Source organism: Stegodyphus dumicola, chromosome 9 (assembly GCF_044657685.1).
Source record: "Stegodyphus dumicola isolate Sdum_Otavi_A_Nest chromosome 9, ASM4465768v1".
In the NCBI taxonomy this organism is placed as follows: Eukaryota; Metazoa; Arthropoda; class Arachnida; order Araneae; family Eresidae; genus Stegodyphus; species Stegodyphus dumicola.
This window is the reverse complement of record NC_140776.1, coordinates 163255177-163272288: the sequence shown is the minus strand read 5'-3', so window position 1 is coordinate 163272288 and position 17112 is coordinate 163255177. Positions and strand designations below refer to the sequence as shown.

General features: G+C 31.5%; 1 protein-coding gene across 1 annotated transcript in view; it reads right to left on the bottom strand.

Annotated features, from left to right (window-relative positions):
• The window catches only part of LOC118183029 (allatostatin-A receptor-like), an 888863-nt gene that overhangs the window by 582575 nt on the left and 289176 nt on the right, over positions 1-17112 (bottom strand). The gene's annotated exons all lie outside the window — the stretch shown is intronic.

The window sequence follows — 17112 nt, the reverse complement described above, 5'->3', positions numbered from 1 at the left end:
ATAAATAATTTTAAAAGAAAGGAGCGTCGCACATGTATCTCTCGGGTTTCTTCTTAACCCCTTAACTGCCGCGGGCGTATATATACGCCTGCTCAGCCGATGCGTTAACTGCCCCAGATGCGCCCAGATGCGCAGCCGATGCGTTAACTTTGCGAATAATTTTAGGTGTAGCAGCGCAAAGCAAATGATAACAGTTTGGAAGGACGTATATATACGCCTGGGGCAGTTAACGCATTGGCTGAGCAAGGCGTATATATACGCCCGCGGCAGTTAAGGGGTTAAACAAAAAGGTACACGTGATACGGCGGATATACCTAAAAGTTTAAAAATGAAATTTGAAATTATAGTTGCGTGTTATACATTGGAATATACGGTATATTAAATATCACATTAGTTTTCGTATCAAGAAGAAACTTTTCAAAAATCATTATAATAAAAAATTATATGATGAAATTCGATGAAGACTGTTATTACAAGGATAATTTTGGAAAAACAGTGCAGTTAAAATTACCTTCAAGCTTTTTATACGAAAAGTATTTTAAAATAGAACATGTAAGAATTGAATATAACTCGAATATGAAAGCTAATGAACGAAGTAATTCATCAGGTATACGGTCATGGTATTCAGAAATGCATTCTTCAGTAAATTCTGATCAAATTTTATGTTCTGTACAAAGTATGTTTTGGAACAATTAAAAGGCTTCAATCCATTCTTTTGATGTAAAAGTGCATGCTATATAAAGATTTAACTAAAGATGTTAAAGGTAAGAGTTTAGAAGCTTGAAACTGGAGTCGATGCCTTTCAATATGATCGGTACAATTTGAGATTATTTAATAAAAGATTACTTTAAATATATTTAATATGATGTTCACTTTAATCTTCATCGTATATTGTTATTTGCTAGTGTTTTTAAACGCAAAGAACGTTATTTGGCTCTTTTAAAAGAACATAGAAGTAAAACTTTCAAAAAAATATCATCATTATCTTATCGTATGTATTCAGCTTTTACAATTTATACATATGTTACCGTAAAAGACCAAAATTGGAGAATGTCGACTTTCACCGGAGAATGTCAACATTCACCAAATACGTCGGTGAAAGATCGAATATTGCACTACATTCTTGTATATTCGGACCCTCACCGGTGTATGTCGACAATCACAGATATGCTCTGGTGAAAGTCGAAAAGAGAGGTCATAAAGTGCCATAATAGTTTAAGTTGTTGCAATAAATAAGATTTGAATCACATAATTTAGTAAGTTTTTTATCACTTTTATTTTATTTTCTCATTTAGAACGCACTATATAATTAAGTAAGTTTTTAATTTCTATTATTTTCCTTTCTCATTTCGAATGTATTGTGTGTTTTAAGTTGTCATGTTCTTAAGTTCTTATTTCAAGTCTCAAGTGCGTTTATTCGTTACTGAATTACGGAGAAGAAAATATAATATTCTTATATGTTTAACATTCACCATTAGTACATGTGAATGTCGACATTGACCGGTGTAAGTCAGAAATAAGAGTATTTGGAAAATATTTCGGACATACACCAAGAGACTATGTGAATGTTGACATTCAGCGTTGAAAGTCGACATTCTCCAGATTTCGGTGTTTCACCGTAACATATATATATATTTATTTAAAACATCAGTAAAATTATTTACACATGTACAGAATTTCTGAGCAATATGTAAGCTTTAAAAATATTTAAAAAATATGTACACACATTTATATATATAGTAATTAAAAATTTTTAGGTTTGTGTTATTGCTTTATCACGAACTTTTGGACTACTTATATGTTAGGCTATATATTGCAAGTAGAAAATCAAAACACTAACTGCTAGAGCTAAAGAGGAATAAATAATTCATAGGTATGTTTGCAAGCCTACTACATCTGCGTTCATTTTAATATTTTGTAAATTGAGAAGAAAGTGATCAAGAAGTGCCCATCATCCTTTTTAAACATTAAAAATAAATTACTTCAGCTCCTTAAGATAACAACTTTTAGTTTAAAAATTTAAAAATATATTTTAAAGTTTTTTACTCTTTCTGAGTAAAACATCCGAATATTAAAGAATTAAAAAGTAGTATTAGGTTTTTCTTGAATACAAAGCAAACGTTTTTATAGTCAGAAATACTTATGCTGAAGAAAATTCTTGAGCTTAGAACTAGCTATGCTGAAGAAACTTTTCATCAACCTAATTTATGCTGAAGAAAATTATTAATGCGAAGTTTCCGCGCTTTTAGCGCAGCGCAAGATCAAATTATATTTACATAATTCGAACGTTTATCGAGTATTGGATGGACGATGAATTATTTACATTGAAATTTTCTTTTTTTATATTTAGACGTCAAGCAACCGTAGCTGATTTAAGTTAATTGTTGATAAAGTTCTAAAGAATATGTCAAGCTAAATTTTAAAGCAAAACTTCAGCATCACAGAGATTATTCGTTTCAAGAAAAGAGAGAGATCAAAGAAGAATCTGATTCTCTGGAGATTTGAGGTTTTTGAGAAGAAAATTGCTTTATTTGCATAAATTTCTAAAATAACTCTATGAATATCAAACGTCAAAGCTTTTCATTTTACTCAGTATTGCGTATGTAACTGTAATCGCATCCCTCATATATCTTGCATTAAGGTATCTGCCTACGTTAAAAGAACGATTTCGGCGAAAAAATTCGATTTTTTTTATTGCCCAATTTGAAAGATCAGTTTTGTAGGATTCCGAAAATGATTCATTTTTACGTTTGTGATAATTAGAAGAGAAGGTATAGCCAATTAACTGCACTGGAAGTGAAAGCAGAAAGACCGGAAGTGCCATTTAAAAGGCTCAACTTAAAGGTAAACAATGTTGTTATCCGTGTTTTTTTTTTTTTTACCTGTTTGTGTGTAAAATTGTGCTAAAACATTTCATTTTAATTCTGGGTACTTTTTTTTTGTTTCTGGCAATAATTATTTGCCTTAATTCTTTGAACTGGGACTGGCAACATTGCGGTTTTTTTAACTGGGTTTGGCAATATTGCGATTAGGTATAAAGACTATGTTGCTGGGTGCATATATAGCCGTTTTAATTTTTAATTCAGGGTATCTTGGATTACTTACTGTGTTTGAACATTTAGGCATATCAATTGAACAAGAAATGATTAAAAATTACTTTGGAATTGAAAACGAAAGAATAAAGAACTCGAAAATTCATTCGTCGCTCATTTCGAAAATAGCCAGAAAAAAATTAAAATCAAATAGGAAATCAAAATTACTTAAGTATAAAGATATAGAGGGTGTGATGTACAAATGTGGAGAATTTTAAGTGTGTAAATACAACAGAACAGTTTTTCTGTTAATGTGAAATCTTTAAATGCGTTTTCTGAAAAACTAATTTTTCTAGTGTTTTTACATACAAGAAATATAATTACTCAAAATGTTCTAAAGGTATCTCTATTAAATTTCACTAAAATGTTTTCTATATTATTTATTAGGTTTTAAGCTGCAATCTAAGTAATATTTATTAATTTGATTGTTTTATAAGTATTTCTATATAAAACGAAAAGAAATATTTTACAAAAAACTGTGTTTTTTCATGTAATTACACATATTTTAGTAAATTTTAGAAATATCATAAACATGTTAGTTCATAACACAGATAAGTGTTGTAGTAGTATACAGTATAAATAAAATTGAAATATATGCTGTGAGGAAAAAATATACGACATTTAACGTAAGCGTTAAATTTTCCTAAAAATTTGCATAAAATTGCATATATTTCAAAAATTTATTAAAATATTCCCAAAAATTTACCTATTTTCATGATTTGATATCATATTTTGACTAAATAAATATATATTTCATCAGAATTCTATGTTTTTTAAAAAATGTGCTCCGAACGTAGGCAGATACCTTAATTTCGAGAAGTGAGCCCCCCAGTCGGAAAAGTGGTTAATGATTCGGACTGCCGTACCGTAGGGCACGGGTTCGAAGCCCGGAGAAGAAATGGATGTAATTTGTTGATACCTTCGTAAGAGGCAACAGTGCCCCACCTATTACGTGCTTCCATCATAAAGTGATCACCACTTCCGGTTTTAGTAGTAACCAATGCTTATTAACGGCTAGAACCCGACACTGAAAAAAAAAAAAAATCGAGAAATAGAAGGTTGAGGAGATTTCTAGGCGGCTTGGGGAAAAACATGGGAGGCCGAGAACAGCATTAGTTTCTAAGATTCTCAGTTCAGAGTCGAATACGGAATACTGAGTTATCTCCGTGTGAGCTTCGCCTTTCAGATACGCTTTGCTTTGCGTAGTGCTTAACGTTCTTAGTAGTTTGAACTGTAACTACTCTTTGTGCTCTGTGATAATGAGAAGAGCTGTACGAGTGATTTTATGAGCTGTAAAGTGTTTTTTCAGTAGACACAAACTTTATCAAGCTATCATTGGTTTGTGTACATTCAATCTATTACGAACCTGTAATCATGTAACAACATATTTTTATTACCTTGTTATGGCTACTGAAGTAGAATAATTCAGATGAAAAGAATAACATCGCTTTAAGGGGACTCGTACACCTTAAAACCCATAAGATGTTCGAATAGGTGACTGTTGCAAGAATTGGGATAACTTATTTATTTTAAAAGCAATTACTACCAACTTTTTACAGCTGATTACATAATATAGCTGCTTTCTGAAATAGTCATCAGAAAGTTTGTGTTGCCACAAATATTTTTATAATTTAATCCGCTTTGTGACAACATTTTTCGTCATGTTTCCAACTTGCGCGCACAGTTTAAGACATTCTGTTGCATAATTTAATTCCAAATTTAATATATAGCTTTTATAACGTCTGGAAACTACTGTAAACCTAAAATTCTAAAAATTTGACGTTAAATTTTTATTTTATTTTCAGTTGAGTTTATAAAATGTATTTTATTAAAAAAATCTGTAATATTTTCGTGCAGAAAATTTGTTAATATTAAAATATTCATCAGATTGTCGGTTCAGTTAGAAAATAGTGCCCATATGAAGAATTCCACCCAATATCAAGTATGTACAATTAGCCATTTTTAAAATATCATGCGCGCAAGGTGTAAATATGGCGAAATATTTTGTCACAAAGAGGATTAAATTACAAAAGTATTTGTGGCAACACAAACTTTCTGGTTACTAGTTTCCAAAGCAGCTATATCATGAAGTCAGCTGTAAAAGGTTGGAAGTAATTGCTTTTAAAATAAATAAAATATTCCAATTCTTGCAATAGTCACATATTCGAAGATCATGAGGGGTTTAAGGTGTATGAGTCCCCTTAAGATGTATAAGGTAAATAAGGGTAAATATATTATACGAATGGAAAAAAAGGCACCCAAACCCAAATGACTTGGACTTTTCTCATATCCTGAGGGCCGGAAATATCATTTACTAGTCTAAACACTTGAAGTCTCACGGCAGTTTGCACACGACGACTGCACCTGTTCACATTACCACTCCAGAAAATACCTAACGGTTACTAAGGTTAAAAAGTAAGTTTTTATCAGCAATAAAATTATTTCAGTAACTTACGAATAAAGAAAAATTTCCTAACATCTTCTAAGCAAAACGCATTCGCTGCAAGGTTTAATTAATATCTGTGACTTTTCATTTGTAAAGACTCAAATGTGAATGTTAATTAAAACAGTGCTCTGGACTACAAAAACGCTTATAAATCCTAAAACCTTTTGCATTATAAAGATGTATATTTTTATTTTGAATTATTCTTAAAAGAGAGAAACTAAAAAAAACAAAATATATTGCCCAAAGCAGTGTAAAAATTTGCCTAATATAAAAGAAAAAAAAATACTCTTCTAAACAAGCATAAAATTTTAATGTTTCTTCCTGTAACTATTTCTATATAATTGCTATTTTTCAATTCTGAGATCTTAGAAAATGTTTAATAAAAAGCCTTTTTATCAGTTTGTTCTTACACTTTTAATTAAATAGAAATGAAAATAACCCTTATTTTGTCAGCTGTTTCTATTGGGTATTACATTTATCAATGTATACCAGATTTCATTTTCTTAATAAAATATAATGTTTATGCTATAATAATCATTTTGTTTTGACATTTGCTAAGTAAAACATGATGCAATATATCATGTGACATATATGTAACATATTATTAGGTATTTTCTCTCTCCTTCGTGCATGTCTCCGTGGTGTAATGGTAGCACACTCGGCGCGTATTCAGGAGTTCCAGGTTCACGTCCCGGCGACGGCATTTCACATTTTCAACATGTTCTACTTAAAATAACCTAATATCACTACAGTTGCGCCCGAAATAAAAGGTGATGGATGATGATTCTTCACCACCAGGATTTGGCGACTGTGTTCCCTAATCCCTAGTCTTCTTTAAAAGGGGGAGTAAATAAGGTATTTTCTTCCTTTTTTATCCATGCTTTCGCCTTCGTGGTGTAACGACGGTACCACGTTTGGCACGTATTCGAGAGGTCCAGGTTCGAGTCCCGGCAAGGACAATGCTCGTTTTTCATTTCTCCTGCATCAATAATCCTAATGACTATACATATGTTGACTAGAACATAATATAATATGTTGACTAATGGCTATACATATGTTGACTAGAACATAATATAATATGTTGACTAATGGCTATACATATGTTGACTAGAAAATAATATAATATGTTGACTAATAGCTATACATACGTTGACTAGAACATATGTTATTATTTTATGCAATACTAGTTTGATGCTGTTTAAAAAATTGTGATAAGAATATTTTAATAAAATACGATGCAGTGATTTGCAAAAATTAAAAAAAAACAGAAAATTTGACTATTTTTTATAAATTCTTATTATCTCTTGCTTGCCTACGTAAATCCAGTATTTATCAAAATAACAACACAGTTCGTGGATTTTCTTGTGAATCTCAATGTCTCGCAAAACCGGAAAACAAGAATATTAATCTCCACATACATAAATCTGTGATTTTTATATACTATATTTTATACAAGTATTTTATGAATTAAAACTGATCTTTCAAAGCATCTTATACATGCATGGAATTTGAAAAATCAAACATGCTGTAATAATATTTTTGATTAATTTTCTCTGGAACAGCAAACTCCCATCAGCTTGACAAAAATTAATTTTAAAGGATTCATAAAAGTTAAATGTTTGATAGCTTCTATGAATCTATTTTGAGATACCTAATTATTATTAAATAATATCTAATTATGTTCATTAATGTTGTCCTTTATAAATTCGTAACCATTCATTAGAAATTTTACAGAAATGCCTATAGTTTTAAATAAGTAATTCTATCTAATTACTTGGCTTGAAGACAGAAAGATGAGTTTTCTATTTAAAGAAATGTTTTGAACTTGTTTGTATATTTGCATCAAACACATGTAAAATGTTGTTAACTTTAACTCGCACGATTAAGAACAAAACGAACAACCATTGGAATGTTTATCACTTTTTTTAAAAATTAAATCCCTTCTTCATTTTCGTAGATCATCAACGAAAAATGTATCATACACCTTCCCATAAATAAAAATTCTAGAAATTATTTCTTTGATTAATCTTCTTTAATAATTAAATTCACACCGAGATTTTAATAAGTAATATAAAAAAGTTTATTTTAAAGCCATCGTACTTAGGTCAGCAAAGGAAAAAAAAATTAGTTACTTTTTAGTAACATTATTAAAATTTTTTTCGTTTCTAATTTATGAAGCTGATGGTGGTCTATAGTTTCTCATTCTGTCCATCTCTTGTAATGCTTCGTTATTGCAAGGAAGCTTTCCAGTGAGCTTCGAGCAGTCTAATTGTTCAATTAATATTCAAATAATATAAATATTCAAGTAATCTAAAAAATGTTTTAATCCTATATTATTATCACGTTAGCATAGAAATATGGGGCGAATTTTCGCTACATAATGAAACTTTGCATCCGCTTCGTTCAACTCTATAAAACTAGTATTCTTTGATTTCATACACTTTAAAAATCTTTAGAACTCTGTCCTACTGTTGCCACTTATTTTTGTTAAATATTACAATCCCATTTATCAGAGGCATGTGCTATTATTTATAAACTGCTAAAAAATAAATTTTTACAGCACGTGAAAATTCCTAATAAACGGTCATTGTAAGTTTTATAATATATTTAAAAAAATCTGATGTGTACACCACATGACTTCCTTGTACGGAATATTAAATTATACGCATTTTTTCTAGCATTTCGTTTAATATTGGATTTAATAAAATCTACTTCGCCGACAGCGCATAAACCCCAATAAAATAAATGCATTCCTTAAAATTCACTTTATTTGTTTACCATAGCGACACTCTGGCGCTAGGTTTACTTAACAGTATTATATTTCGTTCATATTATAACTCAGAATGCACAAAATTTATATAATTTAAAGAATTATCTAATCGTTGCTACATGTTCTCTTCAAATACTATAACAAAGCTAGAACGATGTATGAAAGAAATTAAGCAAACAAAACAAAAAAGTACAGTTTTTCACAGACGATTGTGTATTTTTCATTCAATTAATTCAGTTCTCGCTTCGCGACAAGGCAAAAATACATAAAAACTCAAAATATCTGTATTAAAAATTACTATTTATTAAAAATTAAATTATTAAAAATTAAGTTAATCTTAAACACTTATTTCCTCGAAAAAGTTCGGAAGGCGAGAAAGGATTAAGCATGATTTAAATTGCAATAATAAATGAAGGCGTTTATCTTTGTTGTTGCGAAGCTACGTTTCTCTAGATTGGTAACAAATTCAGTACACTGCTATTTCAAAGGTAAACAAGCAATGGCCGCAATATATATATATATATATATATATATATATATATATTAGGCTTAGCGGCACTTAAACAACTTTTAAATTGTTGATAATTCTAAAAATATTGCATACAGACTTACTAAAGGCATAAAAACCTTAACCGGAAGATAAGAACAACATAATTCAATCATTTTTAAAGGAAAAAATGTACAATTTACAAACATATAACAGTAAAGAAACTGAGATCACCGAGCCGGGTAACAAAGTGGATATATTTATAAATATATTTATATACGTTTGGCGCGGCCGATTGCAACTAAAATACAAGGTGCACATCTACATGATATAGTAGTCCTATATACAAAATTTCAACGTTCTGAGGCTACTCGTTTTTGAGTTATGCGAGAAACGTACGTACATACGTTCGTACAGACACCACGAAAAATTCTCTTCAGAATTCATTTTAATGCAGTTTTATAATTTTTTTGGAGGAAAAGAGTCTTTTATTCTGTTTTTACATACGGATATCACGCAAAAACATCGTTAAATTGCATTCGAAAGCGGTCAAAATGGATATTTTCGTTGAAATATGCTGCCTGAAGCTTTTCGCGATTACAATACTTCCTTTTTACTTCGTACAAGGAAGTAAAAACAGCATACTTTTAGTTCCGATAAACAGGAATAAAGAAGTATGAATTAACTTTAATATGTGAAAAAATTGTATTAACATTAAGAGTCATCCACTACAAGTTTAAAAAATTGTATTTGAACTTGAGTGGATGAATAAAAAGTATTTTATTAGCAATTGAAAATCTGAACAATATACAGAAAGAGTGTGAGCTAATAGTAGGAATTTAAATAAATAAAAAAAATGCCGTTTACGTCAGATAAAAGCAATACAATCGAATAAAGAATAATCCAATATAAAATAAACGAGTTTTCTCTAAAACATGTTTGATCAATGTTATGAAAAAAAGGAATCCGTGTAAAACTCTTGACTGAGTACGTACATATAAATCAAGTTAGTTAATACATTTACTATAAATGAAGTTAGTTATCATATTCCACAATAAATCAAGTTTTAGTTACGAGGGAAAAACTAAAACTACGAGGGAAGAAATCCAGAATTCTTAGAAATTATTTACTGACAATAATTCTAGGAATAAAATAAGAATATCTTTGAGCATGTATTGACCACTACGCTTATTAATAGAAGTCATAAAACATATTTATAGTGATGGAATTCAAGTTATGACAGCTCAGACAATTTTAACATACTGAAAGCTATTGCAGTTAGGAAACTATTTGAACCGTATCTGATGTTTCATCTGACCTTTTGACATTCAGAAAAGAAAATACACTTTTACTGCATACGAAATTCATAGAATTGTTTTTGGTAACATGATTCAAAGAAATTTATTCAAGTAAATTAATACCCAGAAATAATTTTGTTAAAAATCTTTGATTAAAATTTACCAACTTTAATTAAAACTTCAATCACGAGATATGTTAATGAAAATCTTTATTTTAAAATGGATTTCTTTGAAATATAAAATTGGATAGCTTTTGAGAATTCATCAACGGCAGCTGAGTTTGATTAAATTTCATCTGTTCTTTTATTTTTAGTGTTAGCGTTAATGTAATAAAGCAGGGTAGAGGTATCTATTTAATTTTATCTTCCATTCGGAAACTGAGTAGTATTTTCTTTCATGAAAGTGATTCAATTTGCGAAGCAATGCAATATTGTTTGTTCTCATAATTAAGTTTGACAGTTTTAGGAAGATAGAAGGCAGATTCCTACCAACTTAATAATACAGACTTAATTGGTTTAAATTCAGTTATTAGAATACTATCATTCATTTTAATTAGAATTAAATCTTTCAACTCATTGATGAGTGCAGAAGATGAAAAGATATTGTCAAATTTAATTGGAACATAATTAGTTTTAAATTACATTTGTTATTAATACAGATAAAGGATAAGCTGAAATAATTTTGGATTTTTGTTTTCAAAATTAACTGCAGGTCAGCTAAAGTGACTCACGTCTCTAAGAAGTTTTTTGTTAAAGAAAACCGAAGATATACCGATCAAATATGCAAGCAAGCACAAGTGAAGCTAAAAATAGAAAAAAATAAATTATTATTTTATAAGAATTCTCATCTTGACAATGAGACGGTTAGAGTAAAGCAGTTTCGGTGAAAAGGCGATCTACTGCCTATATGAAGGCCAAAACATTATTTTCAATGGCATGCAAATTGACTTACACAATTTGCTGTGCCAACAGAAAACGTAAATTTACATTTGTTATTATTTTAAATTACATTTGTTATCAATACAGATAAAGGATAAGCTGAAATAATTTTGGATTATTGTTTTCAAAATTAACTGCAGGTCAATTAAAGTGACTTACGTCTCTAAGAAGTTTTTTGTCAAAGAAAACCGAAGATATACTGATGAAATATGCAAGCAAGCACAAGTGAAGCTAAAAATAGAAAAAAATAAATTATTATTTTATAAGAATTTTCATCTTGACAATGAGACGGTTAGAGTAAAGCAGTTTCGGTGAAAAAGTGATCTACTGCCTATATGAAGGCCAAAACATTATTTTCAATGGCATGCAAATTGACTTACACAATTTGCTGTGCCAACAGAAAACGTAAATTTACATTTGTTATTATTTTAAATTACATTTGTTATTAATACAGATAAAGGATAAGCTGAAATAATTTTGAATTTTTGTTTTTAAAATTAACCGCAGGTCAGCTAAAGTGACTCACGTCTCTAAGAAGTTTTTTGTCAAAGAAAACCTAAGATATACTGATGAAATATGCAAGCAAGCACAAGTGAAGCTAAAAATAGAAAAAAATAAATTATTATTTTATAAGAATTCTCATCTTGACAATGAGACGGTTAGAGAAAAGCAGTTTCGGTGAAAAGGCGATCTACTGCCTATATGAAGGCCAAAACATTATTTTCAATGGCATGCAAATTGACTTACACAATTTGCTGTGCCAACAGAAAACGTAAATTTACATTTGTTATTATTTTAAATTACATTTGTTATTAATACAGATAAAGGATAAGCTGAAATAATTTTGGATTTCTGTTTTCAAAATTAACTGCAGGTCAGCTAAAGTGACTCACGTCTCTAAGAAGTTTTTTGTTAAAGAAAACCGAAGATATACTGATGAAATATGCAAGCAAGCACAAGTGAAGCTAAAAATAGAAAAAAATAAATTATTATTTTATAAGAATTCTCATCTTGACAATGAGACGGTTAGAGTAAAGCAGTTTCGGTGAAAAGGCGATCTACTCCCTATATGAAGGCCAAAACATTATTTTCAATGGCATGCAAATTGACTTACACAATTTGCTGTGCCAACAGAAAACGTAAATTTACATTTGTTATTATTTTAAATTACATTTGTTATTAATACAGATAAAGGATAAGCTGAAATAATTTTGGATTTCTGTTTTCAAAATTAATTGCAGGACAGCTAAAGTGACTTACGTCTCTAAGAAGTTTTTTGTCAAAGAAAACCGAAGATATACTGATGAAATATGCAAGCAAGCACAAGTGAAGCTAAAAATAGAAAAAAATAAATTATTATTTTATAAGAATTCTCATCTTGACAATGAGACGGTTAGAGTAAAGCAGTTTCGGTGAAAAGGCGATCTATTGCCTATATGAAGGCCAAAACATTATTTTCAATGGCATGCAAATTGACTTACACAATTTGCTGTGCCAACAGAAAACGTAAAACGGAGCGTTTCCACGAAGCACCTTTCTTTCGCGAGAACTATTTTCAACAGCAAGTTTCTAGTTACAGTATTTTATAGGTATCGCAACAACACTCTGTTTGATGAATCCCCCCCCAATAGCGGACTTTAGCTGTTTATGGGCATTGACCACTATTAAGGCATTGGTGGTCTCTTTACCATGGAGGCATCTAATAAGTGGGCCACCCGATGCCTCGAATAAAGTGCCGAACAAACTACACCCATTCCTTCTTCGCGATTCAAACCCCGGCCTTTCGATAGGAAAGGGTAATATTCGCCGTGGCTGTTTCGCCGTGGCCATTTCGCCGTTGGCCACTTCGCCGTCGGGACATTTCGCCGTCAAGAAATATTTTTCTTTACACCACTGTATTATATCTTTTCATATTATATTTATTTAAATTAATAACTACATGTATCTCATTGTATGATAATATCAAAATTTTCAATAAATTACCCATTAGGGACAGCTGGTTGTAGAGCCCATGCATCAGATGCTGGGTCTCGACAGTTGGTGCAAGCAGCCTGAGTGTGTCCCAATTACCATCTGGGGGACTCTCAATAATAATGGTCGACTCTCAATAAACAATGGTCGACGAGGCGCAATACCAATTAACCATAATGGTAAAGGCATGGTGCCCACGTCCCTCGTCACCTGAATACAATCTGGAATCCAGTTTTTCTTTGTTTTGAGCTTCTATATAAATATTTTTTTTCAAACATTGTAGTTTCCAACCCCAATAATTTTTTATTAAAAAAAACCACTTTGTATCTGTTAAATATAGAAAATGCCGTGGTTCGCAAAGCAAATATTTATTACCGAGATAATGCAGAGATACACGCAGAGTTACGTGCAAGCAGAAATAAGTAAGTGCAAGCACTAGCACAGATAAATAAGTACAAGCAGAATAATACTAAGCAGGCAGAATAATACTAAGCAGCGATAAGCTGTCTTTGTCTTTTGAATGGTTAGGAGGCAATTAGCAGCCTCTGCTGCTTTAACCTCCGCTTTTGAAAAAGATGCCCTTAGGCGTTGGTATATATAATAAGAGATAAGCGGTTACAAAGGTCATATATATAACTTCACAACAGATCATGGTTTAACAAATCATAAACAAGACACAATAAATAACCAATCAAAAGAAACATACAGAATGGGATTTAAGTTTCAGAATAACTCGGACCTGGCTGAAAGCTAATGAATGTTCGGACTTGACAGAAAGCTATACTTCCTTTTAAAACAGTAAGAATGCGATTACAAATATCTCAACAGTATCAAAAACAGGAGCTGTACTTGTTTCTGGGAACGTGGTTTTTCTCTTATCCTCTCGATGGTATAAATAATTTATGTTTTAAGTTTCATTAATACATGTTTTTTAAAGAGGGCTGCTGAGAACTCTCAGTAAAGAAACTTTAATTATAACCACATGTTTATATTGCGATACGAAGCTATGACCATGCAGTTCAAACGAATATTAAAATAACAATCCTTGAATTAAATATTAAATGGCACGTGTTAATATAAATAATTTAAACAGTCTAAAAATCTAGGGGTATGTTATAGCTGAATAGAGCGAAGCACATATTGAAAACCACAATCATAATTGATTCATGCAATAAATGGGAAGTGTTGATAAAATATTGGTCATTATAGAATTATTAGTTATTATTACGTAAAAAAATAATTCAAGTAGTGGTGATTAAATTTAACATATATTAACAACTGAAGAACCGTTTTGAATGGAAACGCATCCATAACTGCTGTTTATGGGATCAAAGAAGAAAATATTTTAACTTTATATCTACGGTTTTTTTTTCTTCAAGAAAATAATTTCTAAAGATGCTTTCGCATCTCATTTCAGGTTGAAAGCCACATTTTATAGCGGCATAGTATGAAATCAAACAGGCAAAGATATATTGATTTTCCTTCCGATTTTACATTATAATGAAAGAAAGTGGTCGAAGAGACCAGACTTCTACATAAAATGGTATTTATTCATCAAGAGTGCATATGTTTTCTTGCATAACTTGTATTTTATCCTGACAGCTAATGTTGATCTTGCTGATATATGGGAAAATCTATTTTGGGGATTTTACAATGAAAAGATAAGACTGAGTTCTAAGATATAATTATTATTATTCTTATTACAATAGGACATTAGTTCTAAAAGCTTCCCAAATCTTCATTCCTGAAGGCTTTTATGTAGTCATAGTGATCACTATAACGCGACACATTTGGAAAAAATGTCAAGCTCGATATTAACGTCAATTTATTTTGTCAAGTTATTAACCAGCATTCATGGCTTAAATCAAAGATAGTAACTTTGACTTAACTAAGTAATCGTGAAGTTAGCTCAACGGTTACACAGATAGAGAAACGAGCAAGTTGGCTCTGACCTAACGCGAATCAAATTAGCAACGTGGCTTTTAGCAAGCGGAACACGCTCCAATTCTACCCTCTAAAACCTTCCTTTAAGTACTACCTCATTTCAATAGACGCGAGCTAGAAATCACCTTGCTCTCCGCTGCTAGTTTCTTTACTCCATCGAAAATAATTTGTTACGAAGGCCTAGAAAAGATAAAAATTACGTTTATTCTAATGTGTTATTTAAAGTTAAAAATGTTCTTCTCGGGAATAAAAAAATCTTGAATTGGCCCCTATCACCGCATTTATTGCTGTGTGTATCTCCACGTAACCGACTTCCAAGTTATTGCGTTTATTTATAAAAGAGTGTGTGTGTGATTATGGCAAAGCCTCGAGGGCTATCTGCCTAAGGGGAGGGATGCCTTCGTGGAGGACTTTCTAAGGGAAACTGGCTCGTATACACGTTACACATGGGGAAAACCACGAAAACACCCATGCAGCCAGCCCGTTCGCGGGATTCGAACCTCAGACCGAACTACCAGTGTTCAGCGACTTTACCGCTCGGCCGCTGGTGGGCTATTTATAAAAGAGAGTGAAAGAATTTGAAATCTAGTTATAGAGAAGATAAAAATTTAAATAAATAGAAGGCATTCTATTTATTCTAAATTGCTTTTCTAATGTAATTAACGAAAACTTGTGAAATATTTCATTCAAATTAAACTCTTCTGAGCAAACTATCCTGGGAAAAATTCCGTTCAGAACGAAATGTTGTTTAAAAATGTATTCTTTTCACAATACTCTGAAATAGTATAGAAAAAGAACATAGATACATTTATATGCATATTTATGACGTAATTACAAAATATTTACATCCAATCATGTCAAAACACGTTGATCCCCCTAATGGCAAGTCAGTGAATGTTTTGGTCGCCACGAAGGGATCGCCAGTGCTTCAAAGCAGTGTAGGGAGAAAAACCAGTTAGGGCCTCTCCTCTTAATTTCTACCTCGCTAACCAAACCGCACGAGAGCACTATCAGCTCGCCATATACTTAGAGTACCTCCCATGCCGCAAACACAATGTACTACATTTACAAACATCCATGCATTCTCCAGGATTCGAATCGGTACCGCAGAAGCGTTCCCTAAGCACTATATCGTCTGGGCGGCATACTTATCTCTAAATAACCTTATAATAAAAACCCAGAGTACTGGAGATTTCGGATTATTTCTAATACTGTTTTTTCTAGGCTAGATTTGGATTAAATGATATCAGTTAAATGTCATCATTTTTAATGTATTTCTCATATGTCCAAGACGTAGAAAACGCATTTTCATGCTCAAAATGAGCAAGAGAAACAAATTTCTTACAAGACACACATCTTGTATAGGAGAATAGCACATTCTCGTTCAAATAAAATACATGTCCCAACCAGTGATATTATAAATGTCACAAGAAGCGACGCAAGGAGTCGTTTATCATTAAACACAGATTTCTCTCGGAAATAACAAGACTCGACGTAATTCGGTTCAGCAAATTCAATTCAAACAATTTTCTGCTAGAATGGCAAATATTTACCATGCCGGCTTCAACAGCATATGGGATGCTTAGGATGGCAATGACTTCACGCCCAGCTCATTTCATCAGTAATGCAACGGAACCACTTAGAATGAATATTCAGGACATTGATCTTAAACTCTAATCCGGAAAATTACTCGTGTTCTCCCTATTCTAACTCGATTTTAGAGCAGCAGGATTTGCAGTTGACTCAGAATAAGCTTTTGGAGTTTGCAGTAAATCGAATCGGTCTGTTTACTAGTTGTTTAACAATCTAAATGAATTCGATAAGATTTAACACAAGTTTGGATTGAACAGATATTCTAATCGCCGCCAAATCCTGATTTATTGGAGAATATAATAACGTGGCTGGCTACACTGTTGTCTACGTTTTTATTCCTCGTAATGACAGCAAATGTTTAATGTTAAGTGCAGAGGTCAAATTTTAGGAAATCCTTGAAGATGTGTTTAGATTATAACGAACTAAAGGCATTTTCCATCGCGATGTAGTGGTAGGTATATGCACATTCACTCACTCAATTGTACTCTAAAGTAGGGACTCCGAACACTATCTCTGCGTTTGTTTCTTTTCGAATTCCTCGTACCACGGACTGTATGCACGGACAGAACAAAA